The sequence below is a fragment of the Pelodiscus sinensis genome, chromosome 3, assembly GCF_049634645.1.
Source record: "Pelodiscus sinensis isolate JC-2024 chromosome 3, ASM4963464v1, whole genome shotgun sequence".
NCBI lineage: Eukaryota > Metazoa > Chordata > Testudines > Trionychidae > Pelodiscus > Pelodiscus sinensis.
The window spans coordinates 35,172,340-35,196,731 of record NC_134713.1 but is presented as its reverse complement, the minus strand read 5'-3'; the positions used below and the strand labels follow the sequence as shown (position 1 = coordinate 35,196,731).

Genomic DNA, 24,392 nt, shown 5'->3' with positions numbered 1-24,392 from the left:
GCATTGCTCTTGGGGCAGGCATGTAACAGGGCAGAATGGGGTATTTTATTGCTCCAATCTGCTAGAAAATGTTAGAATTTGGTAGAAACATTTCTATGTCTACAATAGGGCTACGTCTACATTGGCCCCTTCTCCGGAAGAGGCATGTTAATTTCCAACTTCAGAATAGGGAAATCCGCGGGGGATTTAAATATCCTACTTGAAAGTAGGAATAAGAGATCCTCCGGAAAAGGTCTTTATTCTGGAGGATCACGCCAGTCTAGACGCTTTTTTCCGGCTTTTCCCCAAGCCGGAAAAAAAGCGGCGGCCATGATTATTTAAATCCCGCGGGGGATATTTAAATCCCCCGTGGATTTCCCTATTCTGAAGTTGGAAATTAACATGCCTCTTCCGGAGAAGGGGCCAATGTAGACGTAGCCCAGGTGTTTATAGATTCCCTGGGTGGCAACTGCCTCCATGCTGCTACCTAACGGCTTTGATAGAAGATACAGGAAGTCATGAGCTCTGTGGCCTGCACACCAGATAAGATGTGGCTGTCTTGAAGGGCCCAACTGGCAGTACATTTCCCATCCCTGATTGATCAAGACATCCTTCTTAAACCTGTAGAGGGTACTGGAAGTCTATCTGTGCAACTAAGCAGAATCCGAGCTATATGCTGCTACAGACCTTGCTTCCTTGTGCTATTCATGGTTTCTGGACCCAGGTTTTCTTCTTGCTCCAATATTTGGTTTCTGATTTGGGCTTGTTTTCTACTTTTGGTTGCTGACCCAAGATTGACAAATGACTCCAATGCCTGATGCCTAGCCCTGGCTCTAACCACCAGGTTGGCCACCCATGTCCTAGCCCTGAGAAAATGCAAAATCACTTCTGTCATCTCACTGCTTTAGATGGCGTACTAACTCCTTGCCTAATGTAATGGAAAGAGGGAGGGGTTCTTTGGTCAGACAGAACCGCCAACCTTGGAAGAAAAGCTTTTATACTTTTATTGCTGTTTCCATTAGCATTAAATCCAAACCCAAGGAAGGAGATACATTTTGGACTAAAGACAGCAGGTAAAGTCTGTTGGAGCAGGGCAAGAGCGCCACCTGCTTACATTAATTTATCCTCTATTCATAATAGTATTGTGTGCAAATTACACAAAGTGATGAATCATAAGAATGACTCATTCAGTCTTGGCTTTGTCTACTTTCAGCTTTGTCTGAAAATGTAGGTAGCATGCATTTTTGCATCAATAACAGTTTGGATAAAACTTGATAAAAAATTAGTATAAAACTTTTGGGAAGAAAATACTGCTTCAATGGCAACACAATACAAAACTTTTTATAAAAAATACCATAATAGTGCTAGTCAATGGCTGATGAGACTTGCTTACTTTTATAATAGTATTGGGTTGATTGCTTTATGTATAGAAGCGGCATCTCTCTGGGTATGTCTACACTACCCTCCTAGTTCGAACTAGGAGGGTAATGTAGGCATACCGCACTTGCAAATGAAGCCCAGGATTTGAATTTCCCGGGCTTCATTTGCATAAGCGGGGAGCCGCCATTTTTAAAACCCCGCTGGTTCGAACCCCGTGCAGCGCGGCTACACGGGGCAGGAACTAGGTAGTTCGAACTAGGCTTCCTAGTTCGAACTACCGTTACTCCTCGTGGAATGAGGAGTAACGGTAGTTCGAACTAGGAAGCCTAGTTCGAACTACCTAGTTCGTGCCCCGTGTAGCCGCGCTGCACAGGGTTCGAACCAGCGGGGTTTTAAAAATGGCGGCTCCCCGCTTATGCAAATGAAGCCCGGGAAATTCAAATCCCGGGCTTCATTTGCAAGTGCGGTATGCCTACATTCCCCCGCTAGTTCGAACTAGCGGGGTAGTGTAGACATACCCTCTCTTTACAGAAAGTATTCTTATAAGTTTTCAATATATAATAAAGATAAATAATTTTACTTCGCCAGTAAAGAGGCGATAATATAGTCCTTTCCCTTAATGAAACAATCTGTGTGTGAAGATTTTGAAGGCCAGGACTAGGTAGCAGTTTAAGTTGTTTGGAATACACTGATCAGTTCTCAGTCCTCCAACAGCTCACCAACAACTGTAAGCCTGCAAGAGAAAAAACACACTGAATGGTTCTATTTGGAACACAAGATGCAATATGCAAACAGTGTGCTCCTTGTCATCGCATTGCTTCCTCATGTGATCCCCAAATAGGACAAAATGGTGTGGATTCTGTAATCCAGATTAATTAGTATATACAGTTGTGAATTTTGTAGTTGCCATGGCAGAAGAAAAGAAGTGTTTTCTGCAGTGTTGTAATCCTGGATTTTTTTTTTTGTCCTGCTGGAATCTGAGTTGACTTTTTAGTTTTGGCAACCTAGCCACCTAGCCTACACGTTACATCTGCCGTCATTTGAACAATGATCTTCTTGGTCAGTTCAGAGAGGTGGTAGCTGTGTCAACACATGTTGACTTGGCATGGACAAATGAGGTCCATGTCAAAGATGAGGATGACAAGGTAGGTGAGTTAATATTTTTTACTGATCCATCTTCTGTTGATGCAAAACACAAATTTTTGAGGACAGGCCCTCCAACAGGGGACCGGGGGGAAGGGGAAGGGGGAGAGGAGGGAGGCAAAGGAAGCAATTGCTCTGGGGCCCAGCAATTCTAAAGTGTCCAGGGCTCCCAGCCTCCATCACTGCTACTGTGGCAGTGGTGGCAGCTGGAGACCTGGGTCCTTTAGAATTGCTACACGAGCACCATGTGCCATACTGCAGAACCCCGTGCTACACGCTCCAGCTGGTTCTGAGGACCAGTGGCAGGGAGGGGCACTGGAGGCTGGCTGCCTCAGCCCGACCCCTTCTGCCCAAGGCTCTGCCCCTTCCAGGAGTGCGGAGACACCCTCCCCATTGCCTAAGGGCCTGGCAATCCTGTCGACTCCCTTGTTTGAGGTACAAAGAACTCTCCTTCAGGACTGGGGAAGGAAGCAAAGTACAGTATCTGAGCTAAATTGGGACAGATTATTAAGCAGTAGAGGTATCAGAATGAACAGAAAACAGTGGCAGCAACTGGAAGGTAGTGATCAGCATCAGCAAGGTATACAGTAGCAGTTACGAGACACTTGCTGAGGCAGCAGCAAAGCAGTGGTGGTGTTTGGTGTTATCCATCAGAGGTGGAAATGAACCCTTATAAATTCACCTTGGAATTCTGGGTCTTTGCAAACCTAGATCAGCCAACGATGAGTAGGGTGCAGGAGCGGAGTACTAAAGGAGCACTCATTCACTGGACTTTTCCCTGCAAAATGGGAAATCAAGACAAAGTCTGCTGTCCAACATACTGTGGGGTTGGTGTTTGCTTACGGTGCGCTTTTGAATTGCGGTTGTGGTGTTTTCCCAATTAATATTGGATTCTTTTTTCCCTTTGATTTAAAGTTTTATTTTGCTATAAAAATATTCAGTGCTTGAAAGAATGGAAATATTGCCTCTTAGAAGCACCCAGGTGTAGTGTTCTGTTTTCCCAGATTACTGGGTGGTGACCTTTTCTATATTCAACCCAGACTTTGTTGCTGCTGACTTCACCTAGCAGAAAGGCTACGCTTGCATCATCAGTAGGAGTTTGATGCTTGTGTCTGTTTTAGGGGAGGAGCATGTTGATGGCAATAGTTCTTGTTCTAGTTATATGGCTATGCTATGGCATTAGATCAGTTAATCATCCCTGTTATAACTGGGAATTTGGAGCATAAGGAAGGTTCGGGTGCTACGTTCTCCAAATTCCAAAGGACTTGCCATGTTGCCTCATCCTTTTGTTAAGGGAGTGTGATTAGCTGCCATTGTAGGTCAACAAAGGATTAAATATACATACAAATATTCATATGTATTAATATGAATATAAATATTTGGCTTCAATCAGCTGAGAGTTATGAAAATCTTTTTATTTTGCCTGGGGTGTTTTGCAGTTCTGGGTAAGCCAAATATCTTAAATTAACATACTAACATTCATGCTTTATACACTTAGATCTTCAATGTTACATAATTTAGTTGTTGCAGACCTCCTGATGTTAAAGATGAATAATTTTTCTTGCAGCAGTTATAGGGGAAAATCATGTCACTTTACTAGTGACCTGTCTAGATAGATAATTCTTTGTCTTCTCACGCTAAATCAATGGAGGATTTGAACTGTAGTTCTTAAGTTATTATTTAGTGCAAACTTTGGGATTATCTACTAAACATAGGGTTACTGCTCTATAGGCTGGTAGCAAAGTGAGAAACCAAGCACACTGAATTTTTGTGTGCCAGAATACATTTCCCCACCAGCAGGGATGGATTACCCAATAGGCAGACTAAGCACGTGCTTAGGGCACCAGCAAAGCAGGGGCAACAAAAAGAGAGAGATTTTACGGCATAGTATCGTTTTTATTTTGAATTAATATGAAGGGACACCATAATCTTTTCAGTGCTTAGGGCCTCTATAGGTCTTAATCCAGCCCTGCCCACCAGCCAGGTAGTAGCATTTGGGACAGGATAATGACAGGTCAATTTGGTGAGCAGCGAGGAAGTGGAATGTCAAGGGGACAAAGAGGTATTATGATGTTACTCTGTGAAGCTAAGAAGGCTAGTGAACATTTGTGCTAGAAACATTTATTAGTAGATCTCACCTGTAAGCTCATTATCTTGAGCTAAATGGTTGTAGATGTGAGGGAGGAGGCAGGAACAAGATATTGATGTTAATACAAATTAATCAGCCTCAGGTCAATCCATTTCCTTTTCAGTTGCAAAACCTTTATATATTCAGGGTCTCCTCCACTTCTTTTGAGTGGGAGAAGAAAGTTCTACTTTTATCTGTAACTTTCCCTTTTGGCCTTTTACCATACAAGCCATTTAATCCTAACTTTTTCTGCATAGTAATTAATGTTACACAGATATATTATCTTTGATTTTTTCCATTGTATTGGCTCACTTGTCAGGACAACAGCAGGACCTGAGAAAATATATAAAAGTTATCTGCTCTAGGCTGCAACCCACATGAAGGCTTAGGTATATGTGCTAGAAAGAGCTAATGTGAATTTGGTCAATATATAAAAATCTGAACATGGAAATACAACCACAGAGTAGGCTACTGCCAAGCATTTTTATTGGTCTCTAACATTTCTTCCGACATTATAGTAAGAATATTGCATTTAGCTAGGTACTTCAGTACTTGATATATCATGTTTTGGAGCAGGGAAGTGATAGCACCCCAACAATAAAATTCTCCGCTTGGTTTAATGAGCTTTTCAACTTCTCAACGCTTCATCTCCCAGTTTTTAAACTTTCTCCTTTTCTGGGATATATAGGTATAGATGAATGGTGTTCTTTAGTAATTGGCCTTTAAGTTGTACGTTCCCTCTATTTTTTAACTTAGATATGGAGACAGAAGCAGGCAGCCTACTGTTCTCTTTGCATTAGACACATAAAAGAGAGAACACATGAACACTGGCTGCCTCAGCCTATTCCTAAGTTCAGGCAAGGAAAAACATAACATCTAACCCCGCACTGGGCTATAACTCATAGAAAGGTCAGAAATTATAGTCATTTTTAGTACTCTGGCATTGATATAGTCATAAATATATACAGTACTGAGATTCCTAACTCTATAAAGGAATTGCACAAGGAGCTCACAGCAAAACATTCTGAATTCCTGTCCTACACATGAATATTAGAACTTTCATGGAACTGTAAATCAACAAGAGTTACTTAGAAGGATATTGGAGTATACCAGAGTTTTTCTTTGAAGCATGAAGTTCGAATTCTCTGCAGAACTAGATGACTACTGGGCCAAATATAATTGTGTTAATGGAAATAACCTCTCCACTATTAAAATAAGTACAAATTTCTTGATTGTATTCTGCAATATTAAGCCAGTCGAGTCAAAGAAGAAATTCCTGTTCAGTTTGTCATGGACATTAGAGTCTGAGATGCTGTATCCCAGATCTGCTTGTGATTCAGACTGTGAGAACACAGCAAACTATCCGTGTGATGGGTATCGCATACTGAGAATCAAGTCTGTCAGAGAGACAGTCTCCAGAAAGAAGAAATCCCATATCAACAAACCTCGGGAGAATAAAAACTAAAAGAAAAAAAGTTAATTTGTAAGTCTGAAGGATTTGAGTTCTTCTTGCCTTGTATATTACATCTCACATGACAGAAATTTTGGATACATTCTTCAAACATGGAGATAAATCAGGTCTCCTCTCACTGCACCAGATTGGTCAAACTAACTGAGGTGCAAACTCAAACCTTCTAATATACTTGGAAGATAATTCTGTTATTGTTTTGTTGGCTATATTTGCAACTAATGAAATAGCTGGATAGCACGGCAAAACTGCATTGAGATATTGGTGCCAAAGAAAGCAACTAACTTTGCAAATATAAAGAGAGGAAGATGGTGTCTACATCATGTTAACTGAAGCCATGTGTGCATGAATGTGATATGTGCATTGTCTTATGATAGATATTGCATGAGTTGGTCTCATTGGACAATGATTCTGAGAACTGCAACAACTGTTTCAGGTGTTATTTATTTTTATTAATGCTTCTTACAGTTGTTACAATGTCAGACATGGACCTTCATGAAATTCCTTCATGGGCAATTTGTATACATTTTATGATTAAGGTACAGGATTGGAACTCAGATGCAGGATCTGCTCTGATCTCCGCCACATTTGGTGTCTGGTTGGTTTGTCACATTGGTTATTTCTCTTCATCTTTGGGTTGGCCTCCTCTTCTGTAGAATATAGATAATTCATACCTTACAGGGATGATGTGAGACCAAATTAGTTAATATTTGCAAAGTATGTTGATTTTTTTGGATGGATGGCAATATTCAAGTGCAAAATATTACTATTTGTTCTCACGTCCTATATCTATGTCTTGTGAAATAACTTCTCACATTTCATCATAAGTTGCAACAATGTCTTCAGGGATTTGATGATGTGTTCATTGTCAAGAAGGCATCTGCTTTCCCCAATAAGTAGTGAAAACTTAATAAAGACTATGGAATAAGCCTTCAGTCACTCACCACATTCATAAACTGTGGAAAGTTATTCCTCCAGGTAGGCAGATTATAAATAGTATGCAACAAATTGAATGCTGGTCCTGCCCAAAATATTAGTAGTAGTAGTCTGTGCCTAAAATGTGCAAGAGATTTTCCAAATACAGACGAAGACACTATCTTTGCCCTAAAAAGAACATGGTACAGTCTGAGCCTTATCCTGTTATCTAATTTTATCTCTCTGGTTAAGAAAGTGGCTGCTCAAAAACAAGTTGGATTGAGTAAGCCTGAAATCCCAGCCCAAAGATATTAAGAATGACTGTACAGGAGCCTGGATAACCCCAGTCTTGACCAGAATAATAATGTCTACATTATCCGGCCTGCCTTAACCGTACTAGCGATGGCTGCCTTGACCAAAGGGTGGCTTCTAACAAAGCAAACCTAGGCATGTACACAGGTAGGCCAGGCTGAGGGGGAGGGAGAAGGGTGAGCTTTGAGCGTCAGGAGTGCCTTAAACAATAGTGCATAGGGAGTAATGGAATAGTAAATCCATGCCAAGAACATTGGGAGAAACCTAGTACTTGTACATAACATTTCTAATAAATGAAAATCACCGATGCAGCCACAGAACTATTCACAGTTTGAATAGCAGGATGTATCCCAAATATGGGCACATACAATACGTAATCAATTGGTAGATTTTACTAGAACGACCAAGTCTCGCTTTACTATAAAAGATAATTGGTGGGAAGGATTGGGGAAGGGGTCCCTATTACTTTACTCGCTGCAACTAGAAGCTGTTCCTGTTCCTACCAACCAACATGCCTCTGCGTGTGGGTAAACAATGAGACCATGACCTCCTCCAGTCTGACAATCATCTGACAATGGTAAGGTCTTAGCGGTGGAACTGTGTGTCACTTATAGAAATAAGTATATGCATACTTAAATATATAAAGTACTTGTATATACTTAAATATAAAGTATACGTATACTTTAATATTCTTAAAATTAAGTATCTTGTATATTGTCCTAGGTGTAGGTGTTATTATATTGTCTGTGCTACATATCCCATTCATTGAAATAGATCTATGTAACTTTGCATTGCTTTCCTTTACTATTCTGTGCATAATAAATTTAACAAGAGTCTAGCTGAGGTGTTTTTACTAGCTCCTCTTGTATTCAAAAGCCGAACCACACGACAATGACAGACTGATTCAAGACAGAAGGTGGGTGAGATAATATCTTTTATTGGATCAACTTCTGTTGGTGAAAGAGACAAGCTTCTGGGTTACACATAGCTCTTCATTGGAACAAGAGTTCTGTGTACCTCAAAAGATCATATTTTTCATCAATAGAAGTTGATTCATTAAAAGATTGTATCTCACCCACACAGTCTCTCTAATATCTGGGACCAACACAGCTACAATACCGCAAAGAATGATTCAACTAAGATTAATGTCTGTGTGATAGAAATTATGCATAGGTGCTGTAAAACCACAAACCAACAGTAAACTAGAATAAACAGGGGACAGTTCTTCTGATGGGAATAAGAATAACATATCTATGCAACCCTTATCAGAGGCCAGAACCCGACCTCTTCATCAATCTTGCCAACTCTCTTTAAATGGTCTGCACAGAATAGTATAGAGTCTAGTTCCAGCACACACAAATGAAATGGAGTGTCACTCTACTTTCTTCATGAACACCCATCCCTCACACACAGCAGAATTGCAGTCTCTCTGTTGTATTATTACCATCTGCAGCTATTACCTTGGGTTAATTTGCCCATTATGAAACTATAAGCTATTTGACCACCAGGTGGCATAAAAACAATGTAAAATAGTACAAATAGGTTGCAAATATTATGATGCCAATACCCCCTTTTTAAAGAATATGGGTATTAAGATGTTTAGTGGTCATAAATATGAATTTGGATGATGATGATTACATTTTAAAACAGGCACTAGACTTGTAAAACTCTAGTAATTTGCAGTATTATCCCCAGGAGGGATGCTCAAAGTAATTCATATATTGTATGAAATTAATCTGGTGATTCATATAAACGTGTTATATTTAATGCTTCTAACAAAAAAGTGAATAACTCCCCAAGTAGAAAAAAAATAAGATACTGTAAACATTTGCATATATTAGTTGCAACCACTGTAGAGCATTTTTAAAGGACATTCAAGCCTAAATAAAGTATTTTCATTATTAATCAAATAATGAAACATTTTATTCAAAGATCTAAATTTTGACCATATACTGCTAGAGCATGACCCTTGAATAGTAGAAAGGACCAGTCCAGACACTTCTATCCCAAAACTTAATCAAATCACATACAGCATAGTAGCATCTAGTCTAACACTGTGAAATTCACTCTTGATTTATATTACAGACAAGATCACAGAATTACTTTAGTACATAGAGGTAACTAGGATAAAAGATGACTGCTGGAATTAAAAGGTCAAAGGGGTGTTAGAAATGGCAGAGAGAAATTCTAAACTAATATGTAGAATGAAAGCTATCTAGAAGAAATCTTATGTAGGTTTTCCTCACTTCATTCTCCTTATCTCTCCCTCAAACTGCCGATGCACATACTAGTATTCCATGACCTTATCTATCCCTCCAGCTACTCCTCTTTTTATTCTTGTCCTTGGCTGCACATTCCTTAAATTTGTCATTTCTGTTACCTGCTTTTCCTTTCCTTAACTCTGGTCCTCTGCTTTCTGACTGCCTCATTCTCCACCCCACAGACAGAAATAGATCACTTGAGCCCTCACAGGTAAATCTTTCTATATTTTTAAATGATGCACATCAAAAATAAAAAGGTTATTTTCTTTGTAATGATCTTCAGCCATTCTGCTTCTTTTGAGCTCATTGATCTATTCCTCCTTCACTCACTATAACTTCTGCATTTCCAGGACCCTCTTTATTGGTTCTTGTCCTCCCATACTGAGCCCACCTTCAGCATCTCATTTGATATTTGTTTTTCTTCTTTTCCTCCTCTTTGTTGTCATCTTCAATTCCTATCCTATATTTTATCCTCTTCTTCATCAATATTCATTCTTACATATTTCTGTTCCCACAATTTCTGTTCCCACTTCTATGATGATAATTGTTAAATCTACCACCTACCTCTTGTCTTAGTTTCACAACTCTGTTCACCGACAATGGAACTTCCCACCTTCCCTCCAAAATTCTTTCCTCTGCCACCCTTCTCTATCACAGTTAAGAATTTGTCAGATTAATCTAATCCATCCATGATTCATATCTGATTGAATCAAATTAATGTTAACAATATATTATCAGAATTCCATAATACCTGCAACTTTAAAAACAGAGTGAACTGGTCTGAGGTTGACACATTTAGCTAAGACCAATAGCTAAAGAAAAGCAAGATATCTAAAGATAACCAAGGGAAGACATCACTTGAAGAGTGAAGTTAATCTGGGTGATTAGATGGGAAGAAGGATCGAGACACACAAAATGTGTCCACCTTCAAATGCACACTTGTGCTAGAAGAAAAAGGAACCAAAATAATTATTCAAAGTAATGAAAGAATTTGGAACATAGACATATAGTATGAGAGGAGAGGGTTGGGCATGCTAAGACAGGAACTTTCAAAGATCCTGAAAAGCATAATGAGGAATGCTGGCAATTGGGGAAAGGAAAAAGATACCTGAAACCAAAGCGGGTTGTCTATCAGGCCCCCTGCCAATAGGATATGGGGGCAGGGGCAGGGAGAGAGGACAAGCTGGGGGAAGAGACTGGATTCTCTAGAAATGTAAGACTGCATTTCTTTAGTGTAACAGAATTCAGATGTACCTCTGTTCAGAATTTAGATGTACCTTTGGCTTTGGCCGAATAGAAGATTAGACTTGTTATGCAGACTGTTTAATTCATTTACATCTTATTTTATTTCTCTTAATAAAATTTCTGAGAAAAGGCATTGAAGTAGAGGTGGCTGGAGCTTACTTCCACTGGGATTCTTGGTCAAACAGACAAGGGATTCCTATTCTATAAATTCTGTTACCTATAGAACTATGATCCAGTGGACACCAGGGAAACAGCTAGTAACTATTGGCGAGAAAGTTTCAGAGAGGTAGCTGTGTTAGTCTGTAAGGCTACATCTACACTACAAGGTTTTTGCACAAAACCAACTGTTTTTGCACAAAACCCTGTGGAGCATCCATACCTCAAGTGAGCTCTTGCGCAATTAAATGGGCAGTTAAACGGCAGAACAGAGGGCTTTTTCCGCCATAGGTAAACTTCCTTTTCTGAGGCATAATAATAATAATGAATAGTCTTGCAGCACCTTAGAGACTAACAATAATGGTGAGAAAAAAGTTTAAGAAACTTAAGGTAACACAACTTTATCATTCTCTGAGTCTCTGAAGAGCACACATTTGAGGTTGTCTTGAATTCCTCTCTGTCATTCTCACCTCAAATTGAGGGTCTCATTAAATCCTGTTGCTTCTTCCTCTATATTATAACTTCACTTGCTCCATGAAACATGTTCCTTCACTGCCTTTATTCCAAGTCATTCCAGTATTATTCTTAAGGAGGGCGAATATTTCAGTAAAATGCTTATATTTAATTATTACATTATCAACATAATGGGTGGTGGAGGAAGGAATGAATAGATTCAACATCTGGAATCAGAGAACCACTGGAAACACTCTATTTCTGTGTGTCTTTCTAGCCTATGTCCTATGAGATCTCTGTATGGTTCATAGGATGGCACTGCACCAGAACCTTTACGCATGGATTATCCTCTCAATCTTTGTTTGCCAAGCCAATGCATTCTTCTTTTTCAAATCTCTCCTAAAGCTCCACTTCCATTATCATTCCAAAAAGTAACTTTATTTACCAGCCCAACAAATAAACACAAAACTTATTTGGACACATTATGATGTTTTCTTACCATGGTTGAATAGCCATTAGCTTATTTCTGCAACCCTTTCTTTTTCCTCCTCTCCTCCAATTGCTTTGTTTGTTGCTACCTCTCCTGGAATCCTGTATAAAATCAGATTATATGTTTTTAGTAGCAGAAAACTAGTTATTTTCTGAAGTTTAGCAGATCTGATTTCCTCACTAATAATGGTGGTAATCATGGGCGGTTGGTATAAGAGATAAGGGGAGGCAATGCTTTCCCTGGGTCTTAGAACTCAACATCTCCCCTCTTTCTATCCCTATTCCTGAAAGCTCCCACAGCAGACTGTTTCAGCTTGCAGGCTGGTGACTCTTCCCTCAAAGTGATCTATTAATTTAGGAGTGAAAACCCCTCCAGATTGCCAGACCTATTAGCATAAAATTGAACCTATGAGAGAGCCATTAAATGGTAATTAAACCATTTAACAGGCATGCCAACTCCGAATTTGCTAACAAAAACGGTTGTGCATTACTATGTCTAGAGGACCTTAGTTTAAAATTTGCTTGAAATATTTCATTAGTTTGTTGCTGAATATTATAAAATCACATCTTTAAAAAATCCTTGCATAGATTTTTAGATGCACAATATGAGTATTTAGCTTTAGTCTGGAATGCTTGGATCTTTAGATACATTGTTTTAAAATATATTCTTCAAAAGACCATCCTTATCTAAAATACTCATTTTAATTACTATAGTACAAAAACTTGCTTCCAAAGTCTCCCTTACTTTCGAGCTTTCCCTCTCCTTTCACACCCTTGTTGGAGAGTCTTTAGAGGGACAACATTCCTTTCCTTCCAGATAGCTGGACAAATGAGTTTCCCTTTTACTTCTCACTTGATTAACTAGGTTTAAGAGAATCCTCCACCAAAATCAGAACCTTACGAAGATATACAATCCTTTGTTATGTCTAAAATCTTTGGAAACAAATTTTAACATAAATATATAGTGAAATTTCAGATAGTGTCTTCTTATGAAGATCACACAAAATAAATTAATGTTTCCTTTTTCTAATAGCAACAAACTTTGTTATGAACACACTAACCTCTCTGACTGATTAATTGAAATAATGTCATTGTTTCAGTGAGTTTAGATATTTAGTAATCTGGAATTATTACTTCATAAATGTTTAAAAGTATTTTTAATATATAAAATCACTTAGAAATACTGATTAAGAAAATGTAAGAGAAGGGCTGCATCATGTATTCCATAATATATAACGGTATATTCAGGAGGATAACTAACTTGTCCTTGCTACACATTTGTTGCAAATAAATCTGACAAACTTTAGGGTTTATCAAAAAAAAAAACTTTGACATTTTGTATTCCCAAATTTAGTGTTTTTTAAAGGTACCTTCCACATGTCCAGTCTTCACAATCTGGCATGCAAACATGCTCCATTTTCTTTAGAAAGAAAGTTTAGAAGAATGGGTTTTTTCCCCCTAAATGTCATTTGCTACATTTGGATTCAGGGATTTGGCTGGAAGGCATGAGCAGAGAAAAGAGGGGGAGGGGAAAGGGCCAAGGGCTGGGTGGAGCAAGGCTGGAGTTTGGGCAGAGCCACAGTCTGGGGAATTTGCCTCCCCAGCAGCTTCAGCCACTGCCCATGTGTACACTCACCAGTGGTCATATTGTTTCCTGGTGTTGTTAGATTGTAACGTCTCATATGAAGGTGGGTTGCATAGGTTTTAAGTAAGGCAAGATTTTGGCATGTTTTCTTTTATGTATGTGTACATTTTGGCATTCTACAAATAATAATGTTAATTTATCTAATGCCCGGAAATACACTTCCAGATTATCCTTCTTTTTATTTTTGAGGAAATTTCCTTCTGTTTGTGTATGCTTAGTGCTGAGTAGGCTCAGTATAAGAAAATATTCAGAGCTAAGCATACACAAAAATGGCATTCATTTGTTTTATGTTATAGATTATTAGAATTCAGCAATAAGTAATTAGGTTTCACCAAAGGAATTGTCACATGAGTAAACTAGAACATGGAAATAATCAATGAGACACAGGACCACTTTCCATTCCTAATAATTCACAATTCTATTGGAATAACAATGTATACAAATATTGCCAAAGCATCAGAGTCCACAAATGATAGTGAACTTGTTTTTTTGCATTCACAACAATTAAAAACATAAACTATACAGAAATAGAAAGTAACATACATAATTCTAATGTCTGCTTAAGATATGCAATATTCCCTGTGTTCAAGTTATATTTCCTGGACTTATATATTCTGTAAACTAGTATAAAGAATGTGAAAACTGCCTGCAATATTTTATGAATGTTATGTTTTATTTTCTATATGTTCCGCAAGGGTTAATTCAGCAGGAGCTGAGAGGCAGGTAAGCAGACAACCAGACAAATATTTCTAATAGCCAGCCATTGTACTTAACAGGATAATACAATCAGCATTCTCTTCAAAGTTTACCTCTAGCTGTTTGAAAGTTAACTGTCTGACTAGTCCCACCAGTGAAAAATCTCAGCTTCTAACCTTAGGGTATGTCTACACTACCACCCTAGTTCGAACTAAGGTGGTTAATGTAGGCAATCGAAGTTGCAAATGAAGCCCGGGATTTAAATATCCCGGGCTTCATTTGCATCTTGCTGGGCGCCGCCATTTTATGTGATCAGCACTCTTTCCAGTGCTTCTTATCAGAGCTCATCTGGTTTGAGGATCCCACCAGGAGTTAACTGAGTATTTACCTGAGGGAGCAGGACACAGGCTCAGCAGCCAAAAATTAGGGTAATAGAGAACTTTCACAGCAAAAAAAAAAAAAAGGGGGGGGGGAGTACTTAGGGAATCTTGGCATGTCCAAAGTTAGGTGGCAGTTGAATGGAGGGTTTGTAAGTGCCAATGACAACTAACTGCTGGACTTAGGTGCCTAAAGTGGGCATTAGGTATCTAAGTCCCTTTGTAAATCTGGCCTCTTATATCTTTGTTCTCAGTGTTTCCTGATCTATTTTACCTCTTTAGCTATCTTTTTCTCTAAATACAACAGAGACATGGTTACCAGACTGTCAGTGATGGAGAATCCACCACATCTCTGGGAGAATTGTTCCAATGGTTAGGTAATCACATTGTTAACAATTATGCCTGATTTCTTGTCTGAAATTGTCTGGCTTCAGCTTCCAACCATTACATATCATTTTGCTTGTTTCTGTTAATGGAGCTATTGAAAATTTTTTAACCATGTAGGTATTTGTAGATGAAGATTAAATCATTTCTTAACCTTCTCTTTGATTAATAAAATGGATTGATTTTTTTGTGTCTTAGTAAAAGCTAAGTTTTGCAGACCTCAGATCAACTAACTAATTTTCCATTTGTTTTATACTGTTTTTATGATTACGGCATTATTTTAATTGTCCAATTTAAACCAGATTTTGTTTTTTATTTGCTGACATTTCTTTGGGTATTTCCCAAATAGATTTTATTTTATTTAATTATCTGAAGTATTCCTTGCATTTTATCATTTTCAATCTAATCTTCATGCCTAAAGCACCTTTAGTTTTCACTTTCACTTGCATTTTGAAATTCATTGGGGAAAAAACAGTACAGGGGGAAAAAAAGTAATGTACCTCACTAACACAACAATGCCCTCCACAAAGAAGACAGGCTACAGAATTTTCTCTGATCGGTTCTCTGATCAGCACATATGCAGAACAAAACTGCCATTTGCTTTTCTAGAAAATGTATATTCAAAGTGTCAGGGCTGCCTCACAGATTAAAAACCCATTTTACTTAGAGTTGTTTTCACTTTTACATAGAAAGCGTTGATTGAAAGAAGACAATTTTCAGGTCTTCTGGAGTTTCTCAGCTATAACTCAGTTATACTTGAAGATCTCCCAACTGCTTACTTAATAGTAGACTAACAGGTCTAGCATCAGGCAATTGCCTCATTCTTGGCATTTTCCAAAGGCTATACATATATTATAAAGTGCAATAAAAGTGGGATTTTTAACAGTTATAAAAGCAGGCATCTTACACAAACTCTTTTACCAGCCCAATCATCACATAAATAAAAAATGTTAAGTACTTAGCAGTACAATAAGGAGGAGTGAAATATCCTGACTTCTGACTCCAGTAACTGATGAGGTGGGTCAGTGATATTTCACAGAGATGTGATCAGATTGGCCCCTTGAGTATAAGAAACATATAAACCTTTCCTGTCAGTTCTTTGGGAGGATAATATTGGCAATTCTAATTTAATATTTATAAATGAATGTGTTGCAGGCTGTGTAAAAATACAGCCCTTGCTATCTTCTTTGTTTGGTGTTCTTTCCTGCAACCATTATTCAATCAATGAAAATCAGAGACCACATATGTCAAAATAATACATTTAAAGGGGAGATAGGTTCTGGGGGGCAGGAAGAGCAGTCTGAAGGACCTTTGTCTTTACATTGCTTTTTTGTATATGACATGCCAGTAAAAGTACTGACTTTTAACAAAAAGGCCTGTGCTAAGCACACCAGGGAAATACTTACGTTTTAAAACTCAAGATTATAAGAACAACAATACTGAGTCAGACCAAAAATCCATCTAGCCCAGTATTCTTTTCTCTGATAAGGCACATCTACACAGCAGGGCTTAACTCGAAATAAGCTACGCAAATTGAGCTACACTAATTGCATAGCTTAACTTGAAACAGCCTATTTCGACTTTTGGCGCTGTCTACTCAGCAGTTATTTTGAAATAGAGCACTCTTCCCCCGATTTCCCTTATTCCTCATCCAATGAGAGTTACAGGAGTCAGAGTAAGAAGCCTGTTATTTTGAACTTATTTCAAAATAATGGGCTTTCTGTGTAAACGCTCACTATGTTATTTCGGAATAATGCTGCTGTGTAGACATAGCCATAATAGCCAATGCCAGGTGCCCCAGAGGGAAAGAATGAAACAGACAGTCATCAAGTGATCCATCCCCTGTCACCCATTCCCAGCTTCTGATAGAGACTAGGCAAACCATTCCTGCTCATCTTGGTTTATAGCCTTTGATGGACTTAGCCTCCATGAATTTCTCTTGCTGTTTTTTGAACCCTGTTTGAAGACTTCACAACATCCTCTAGCAAGGAGTTCCACAGATTAATTGTGCATTGTGTGATGAGGTACTTCCTTTTGTTTGATTTACACCTGCTATCTATTAATTTTATTTGGTGACCCCCTAAGTCTTGTGCTATGGGAACTAGACTAGACTAGATCATTCGGCGGGTGCACATAAATGGGCAGATCATTCGGCCATGGTGCCCGCGGTCACCACGTTGGGGATCACTGCCCTATTGCTTTGCCTGAACACAATCTACAGCATTTAATTGATTGCTGCCCCACCCTGACTGGCGGGCCCCTAATGGATATACAAGTTGCCTGTTGCTCTGCCTGCCTGCCAGGCCGAACCATTTATTGATTACACTCCCCTTTCCCCCGATTGAGGGTACCATGTCTTTAGACTTATTGCTTCCCCCACCCAACTGTGGGCCAGAAACATTAATTGTGTGCTGCCCTCCTTTGGTTGAGAGCCAGGCCTCAGAAATCCAATGACTCCTGTCCTAGAACTATTAATTTTTTAACTGTAAGCTAAATCCCTCCCTGAATGGAGTTAATCTAAGAGCATTGAAGTGAGAGTGCATAGTCTCCCTCCTACCTGAATGGACCGGGAGAGAACTGCAGCCACCTTATAACCACATGTAATTATCTTTTAACTTGTACTGAAAGATAAAGGAGGTTACATTGAAATGATCATAAATGTGTACAAATAAAATGAGATCTACATAAACAGTTTCATCAGTGTGTTAAACAACATTAGGACTTCATTAACATATGTATAGACATGCTATTTTAAGAGTTAAAGCTCGGCTATTTAAATGTCCTATTCTAGAAACATAATGCCCAGGAGTTAGAAGTTTAAATATCTTTAAGGATCTGCATGTAAGGCTGTCACGTTATTGGATTTTAATGTGAACAGGCAGATCTTTGTTGTAACCACCGCTGTATGTTTGCCCCAAATTCTGTGCAAAGTGGGCCATGTGAGGTGTCTAACAAAAGCTTATGCTATGCTGATTCCGTTTGTGCTGCTCCTATGCATGTAGGTTTCTGTGTGTAAAGTTATGAGTATGGGCTCTGTGCTTGTATTTTCAATGTTTTCTGTCTAGGAGACAGCAGCAGGCTGGACTATCTATTGTGGGGGGCCGCAGGCCAGCGAATGCTGCATGGACAATGGTCTCTTACCTAAGAAGGACATACCTGAGTGCTCCATGGCTCCTTGCCTAAAAAGGGCATGGTGATCATGTGATCAGCTTCATTTTGGGAAGTACCATCAATCAAGAGAAAAATGGATTTCCCTCTGCATGGACAATATTATAAAAGTATCCTGGGAATGCCTCCATCTTTGTCTTCACTCTTGCTCTCCACTCCGGAAGCACCTTTGTTAAGGACAGAGAGCCAGGAAGGAGTGTTGACCCATCCCAACATAGGATGTACTCCAGAGACTTTTAAGCCAGCAGTTTGTTACACCTCTACTAAGAGCTTGATCAAGAACTTGGTGATTGATGTATGTAATGTGCTTTCTTTAACAGTCCTACTCTCAACCTTTTCTTTCTTTTTATTAATAAACCTTTAGATTTTAGCTTTTAAAAGATTGGCACAACGTGCTCTTTTGGGTAAGATCTGAGGTATAAATTTAGCTGGGACTGTGGCCGATCCTTTGGGGCTGGGAGAATCTGTTTGGAGTTGGTGAGATTGGTTTTATAACCTCTCATCTGTGTAAGTAATGGTGCTGGATTTGGCACAGGTAAAGCTGGGGTGTCTAATGGGATTGGTTATGAGATTTTTTTGCTGGCCAGCATGGTGGCTGAACTGCTCTGTGTGACTGGTTTGGTGCCCTATAGAGGAAGACCCCAACCTTAGGCTGTAAGTAGCCCTGGTTCTGAGCAATTTGTCCTGATTTGACCGTCTCAGCAGTGCTCCAGACCACCTTTTATATTACAAAGGCTCTGATCCTATATCCAAAAAGTGACCCTTGTGCTGGTGAGTGGTGCTATTTAAGCCAATAGGACTTTGCAGGGAACAGGGATCTGTGGAAGCCAATGGTTCAGGGCCCGTGGTTGGATTTAAAAAAATATCATGAAGTTTAATGTGAAGCAGTAGCCTCCTACGGACAAGTCCCACAACTCTAATTCAGACAAAACATTCTGAATTCAATTAAAGTTGTTAGGGTACCAAGAATGCTTGCTCTTCCTCTTCCTGTCTCTGTCAGGGAGTGAGAGCAAAGTGCACAGCTTGTTTGACCCCTGTGCTTACCTGCCAGCATGAGAAATGCACCAAAGTGTGCATTTCACCCTCACTCTCTGATGAAGGGAGACAGCAACCCTATATGAATTTGGGGAGTGGCAGCTTCATCCCACCTTTCCCCTCTCTAAAGGTCGTCTATGGAGTGGGAGGCTCGAGACTGGGACACTCCAGCCATCCCTTTGAACATGCCTGGTGATTTTGTCTTTTCTGTATGATTTTATCTGACACAATCCTACTCCAGGCAAATCCTATTTTCCTGACACAGCCAAACCCTTGTTTAAGTTATGAAGCTGTATATCGAATTTGGCAGTCCTAGTTCTTACCATTTAGGAGGAATTCTTGAACAGCCCAACTCTCCCAAACATATAGTAGAATTCTCAGACAGAATTATTGCCACTTTTAGTTTCTCAACGTATATTTATGCCAGAGAATAAACAGAGAATAAAAAGATGGAACAAGGAGGAGGGTCAAGTTACCACATCCAAGAGTAATGGGAGGTTCTACTGAGCATAAGAACAGCCATACTGGGTCAGATCAAAGGTCCATCTAACCCAGTATCCTGTCTTCCGACAGTGGCCACTGCTAGATGCCCCAGAGGGAAGGGTCTGATGATTACAACTAACGGACGTTAGTTCGAATTAACTTTGATAGGCGCTACACTAGCGCTCCGCTAGTTCGAACTTAATTCGAACTAGCGGAGCGCTTAGTTCGAACTAGGAAAACCTCATTCTACGAGGACTAAGCCTAGTTCGAACTTACTAGTTCGAATTAAGGGGTGTGTAGCCCCCTAATTCGAACTAGTGGGAGGCTAGCCCTCCCCAGCTTTCAATGGTGGCCACTCTGGCCAACACCAGGGAAACTCTATTGCCCCCCTCCCGGCCCTGAACCCCTTAAAGGGGCACGGGCTGGCTACGGTGCCCGTGCCAGGTGCAAGCCTGCCGGCACCCAGCTAGCAGACCCTGCACCTGGCACGGCTTGAGCCAGCCACCCGATGCCCCCCAGCCCTCCCCCTCTTCCCGGGACCAGGCTGGTGGCTCCCGGGAGCAGGAGAGCTGCCAGCCTGGCCACCCAGGAGCAGGTGTGCATGAAAATCAAGATAGTCCACTGAGACCCCCGACCCTGAGCCCTGAGCTTACAATGGCCGTACTGGGTCACACCAAAGGTCCATCTAGCGCAGTAGCATGTCTGCTGACAGCGGCCAACCCTAGGGACCCTGGAGGGGATGGACCGAAGACAGTGACCAAGCCATTTGTCTTGTGCCATCCCTCTCCAGCCTTCCACAAACTTTGGGCAGGGACACCACTCCGACCCCCTGGCTAATACCATTCCATGGACCCAACCTCCATCAATTTATCTCACTTCTCTTTAAGCTCTGTTCTAGTTGTAGCCTTCACAGCCTCCTGCAGCAAGGAGTTCCACAGGTTGACTCTTTGCTTTGTGAAGAACAACTTTCTGTTACTAGTTTGAAGCCTGCTACCCATTCCTTTCCTTTGGTGTCCTCTAGTCCTTCTATTATGGCAACTAATGAAGAACTTTTCTTGATGCACCCTCTCTACCCCACTCATGCTTTTATAGACCTCTATCCTATCCCCCCTCAGTCTCCTCTTTTCTAAACTGAAAAGTCCCAGTGTCTTTAGCCTCTCTTCATATGGGACCTCTTCCAAACCTCTGATTATTTTAGTTGCCCTCCCCTCTCCCACCCTCTCTCGTCCCCTCTCCCACCTCCTTTTCCCAGTCTCCCTCAGTTTTGTTCAATAAAGAGAGATTCTATTTTTGACCACACGTTTTCTTTATTTTGTACATCAGGAAGGAGGGCTAGGGAAGGGTAAGTGGAAGGAGGTGAGGGAGGAATGAGGTACAAGCCCCCGATGGGGAGGACTGGGCTGGCTCTGCGGGCTTCTGGGGGTGGAAGCTCTCCTGCAGCCCCCCAATTGCTCCCTCACCCCAGATGGCAGCCTGTGGCAAGTGTAGCCGGGCTGATGGCCAAGTGCTGCGATGTGCCCAGTGTGGGCACTTAGGGCACTCCAAGCCAGGACTGCTTTGCAAGCAGGGCACCCCTGAGAACTGTCTGTCCGGGGTGGGGGTTGGGTCCCTTTAAGCACAGCCCTCGGCTAGCCTGAGGCAGCAGCTCCACGCTCTATGTCCTCATCTGATGCCCTGCCGGCACTGCTTCCGGCCATCCTTAACCCCGGTTCAGGGTCCACTCAATGTGGACATGCTAGTTTGAATTAGCAAAATGCTAATTCGAACTAGTTTTTTAGTCTGGATGCGTTAGTTCGAATTAGCTTAGTTCGAATTAACTAATTCGAACTAAGTTAGTTCGAATTAGCGCTGTAGTGTAGACATACCCCAAGTGATCCCTCTCCTATCATCCATTTCCAGAGAGCATTATGATGGTAGTCTCAGTCACTGGTATCTGATCTGTTCTTCAGTCCCATTGCTTCAGCTTTAGATCCAGTGGTTCTCTGAAATGGGCCCTCACTCACTTGGTTTCTTACATCTTTTAGTATTACATATTCATTAGCTTTCCTAAGTGTCCCATCTTACAATATGCAGTCACAGCCTTCAACTTTCATAATTTTGTCTCTATTTAAACATCAATGGGGCCTTTAGAAGTTAATTTATCCGATGCTAAAGCAAAATATCATTTTTATTCTATCAGCAGAATTATTTCAAAAAAATCTGTGTAGAGAAAAGGATTGGCAAGATAACACTCATATCAGGCAAAATCTAGTTAGTCTAAGATCTTGGCACAAGTATTATCCTAGTCAAATTCCTTTACTAGCCATAACTATAAACTGTTAAAGTTAAGTAACAAAACCCTTTCTTTTGCCATTCAACAATTCTTCATCTTTATATTTAAGTATAATGATTCAGCATATATTACAGACTGTCTAACCAGTATTGTAATGGGAAATGTTGCTTGCCAGACAGATTGAGGAAAGGAGCAAACTGTGTACTTTCCCCTCACTCCCTGAGGAAGGGGAACAGCCAACAATGTTCCCATACAAATCGGAAGTGGGGGGGGGGAGGGACTGCAGCTTCCTCCCCTACCCTCCCTCAAGGGAGCCTGGAGGATGGGAGGCTTGGGCCTGGGGCAAGCTTGGATGGGGGAGGCACACCCACAGCCAGCCTCTTTCACTTACCTGGTGATTCTATCCCTTTTCTGCATGGTTTTATGCATCTCTGTATGAATTGGGAGGAGAGAGGCAGGGATGAGCTTCAGGTTCCCCCATGTGCACAGCCAAACCTTGCTTGAAGGTATAAGAGGAAGCTGCATATCAAATTTGGTGATCCTAGCTCTTACCGTTTAGGAGGAGTTCTTGAACAACAGACTCACAGACAGACACAGACATAAACTCGTTCTCTCAAATATATAATAGATTGACTGTCATGTCAGGGTGGGATGCAGAGATAAAATTTGCAATACCATTAAGGACTGCTTCTTGGAGCAGCTGAAACTTGCAAGGGAAAAGGCAATTTTTAATTTGAATGCTAATTAAGAGCAGACACAATCTGCTCCAAGAGGTGAATATAGCTGAACCACTCAGTAATAGCAATCATAATTAAATGTAACATGCTTGCAGGGGTGAGGGAGGAGGGGCACTAAAGAAAATTGCTCACAGTAGCAGTTAATTTCCAAAAGAAGGAGGAGGGTAGTTAAAAGGAACCACTGGAAAAATAAAATGCCTGCAAGCTGCATAGAAATTTTTAAAAAATACCATAGTAGAGACTTAAACTAGATATAAATATAAAACAACAATCATTAAAAGCCTACATAAAAAATCCAGCATGTGTAAACAAAACAGTAAATGATGAAGTTAGAAGAAAAAAACCCCCACCACAACAACAAACTTTAAAACTCAGAAGTGAGAATGTGCAGAAAAAGTAGAAAGTTGGGTGCACTAAAGGAAGACAAGGCAATTGCAGAGAAGCTAAATGAATTTCTTGATATTGGTCTTCACTGCAGTGAGTGCAAATGCACAGTAATCCACTTAGGAAGATGACTAACTAGGAAGAAGGACTTCAGAAAGGACAAAGATGTTGAAGGGACCACTAATGAAATCTGAAAAACAATGTGACACTGTTGCAAGAAAAGCAAATATCTTTCTGGTATTTATAAACTGGGATGTTGTAAGCATGACATAAGAAGTCATTCTTCCACTCTACTACATACTGATTAGGCCTCAACTAGAGTATTGTGTCCAGTTTGGGGTGCCACATTTCAGGAAAGATGTGGACAAACTGAAAAAAGTTCAAAGAAGAGTAATAAAAATTATTAAAGATCTAGAAAACATGACCTACAAGGGAAGATTAAAAGAACTGAGAGTGGGCATACCAGCTTTCAAGTATGTAAAAAGTTGTTACAAGGAAGAGAAATAAAATATTCTCCTTAACTCCTGTTGATATGATAAGAAGCAGTGGGCTTAAATTGCAGCAAGGGAAGTTTAGCTGGACATTAGGAAAACTTCCTAATTGTCAGGGTGGTTAAACAGATTGTTTTTTTTGATGCGCTTTTGCTGTGAGGAAACTCTCTTTCAGATTTTTTTTTCAGAAGATCTCTTCTGGAAAAGCTTCTTCTAAAAGAAGCCTACAGTCTAGACATAGCCCCAGTTTGGCTTCAGGAGCCTTGGGAGATCAAATATGATTCTGAGAGAGTCCTGGCAAAACCAGGATGGTTGGCACTCCTACTGTTAATACTGGAGGTTCATGTGTCCTGTGCTTAATGCTTCCCTCAGTAGCATAGAGCTGTGTGCCTGTAAGAGATGTAAGTGAGCGACGGCTGCAGGGATCTGCAGGATTTTATTATTAAAAAGTATGAATATTATGGGCTATAGATGACTTTTTGGAATAGAAATTGTTCCATATTGGGAACCCCATGCTAAGAACCCCTTGCTCCCACTCATCCCTGTGTGACTCATTTCTGCCTCGCCATGCTTTGCCCAAACTTCATGCGCAGTCATGCGCTGGATGACGTGGGGTTGCACAGTAGGATGCCAGCCAAGGGTGCACTGCACTGTGTATCAACATAAGCACTTCTGAGGAATATGCACAGTACTGATGCAAGGTGCCAAATATGCACATGCACAAGCAATATACCAACTGTGGCATCATTATGCCAACATAACTTTGTGATAGCAAAAGTTTGTAGTGAAAA

At 40.3% G+C, this 24,392-nt stretch overlaps 1 long non-coding RNA gene across 3 annotated transcripts in view; it reads right to left on the bottom strand.

The window, feature by feature from the left end:
• Positions 1 to 1,844: 1,844 nt before the first annotated feature.
• LOC142827582 (uncharacterized) overlaps positions 1,845 to 24,392 on the bottom strand; it is a 62,870-nt gene continuing 40,322 nt past the window's right edge. Inside the window, exons 1-3 of one of the 3 annotated variants that reach the window (XR_012902257.1) lie at positions 22,381 to 22,594; positions 11,940 to 12,031; positions 1,845 to 2,092 (exon numbers count right to left, since the gene is read on the bottom strand). This is a non-coding gene — a long non-coding RNA (uncharacterized LOC142827582). Of the gene's footprint in view, positions 2,093 to 6,565; positions 6,773 to 11,939; positions 12,032 to 22,380; positions 22,595 to 24,392 lie in introns of those variants that run through there. The other 2 variants (XR_012902258.1, XR_012902259.1) reach the window with 2 other exon arrangements.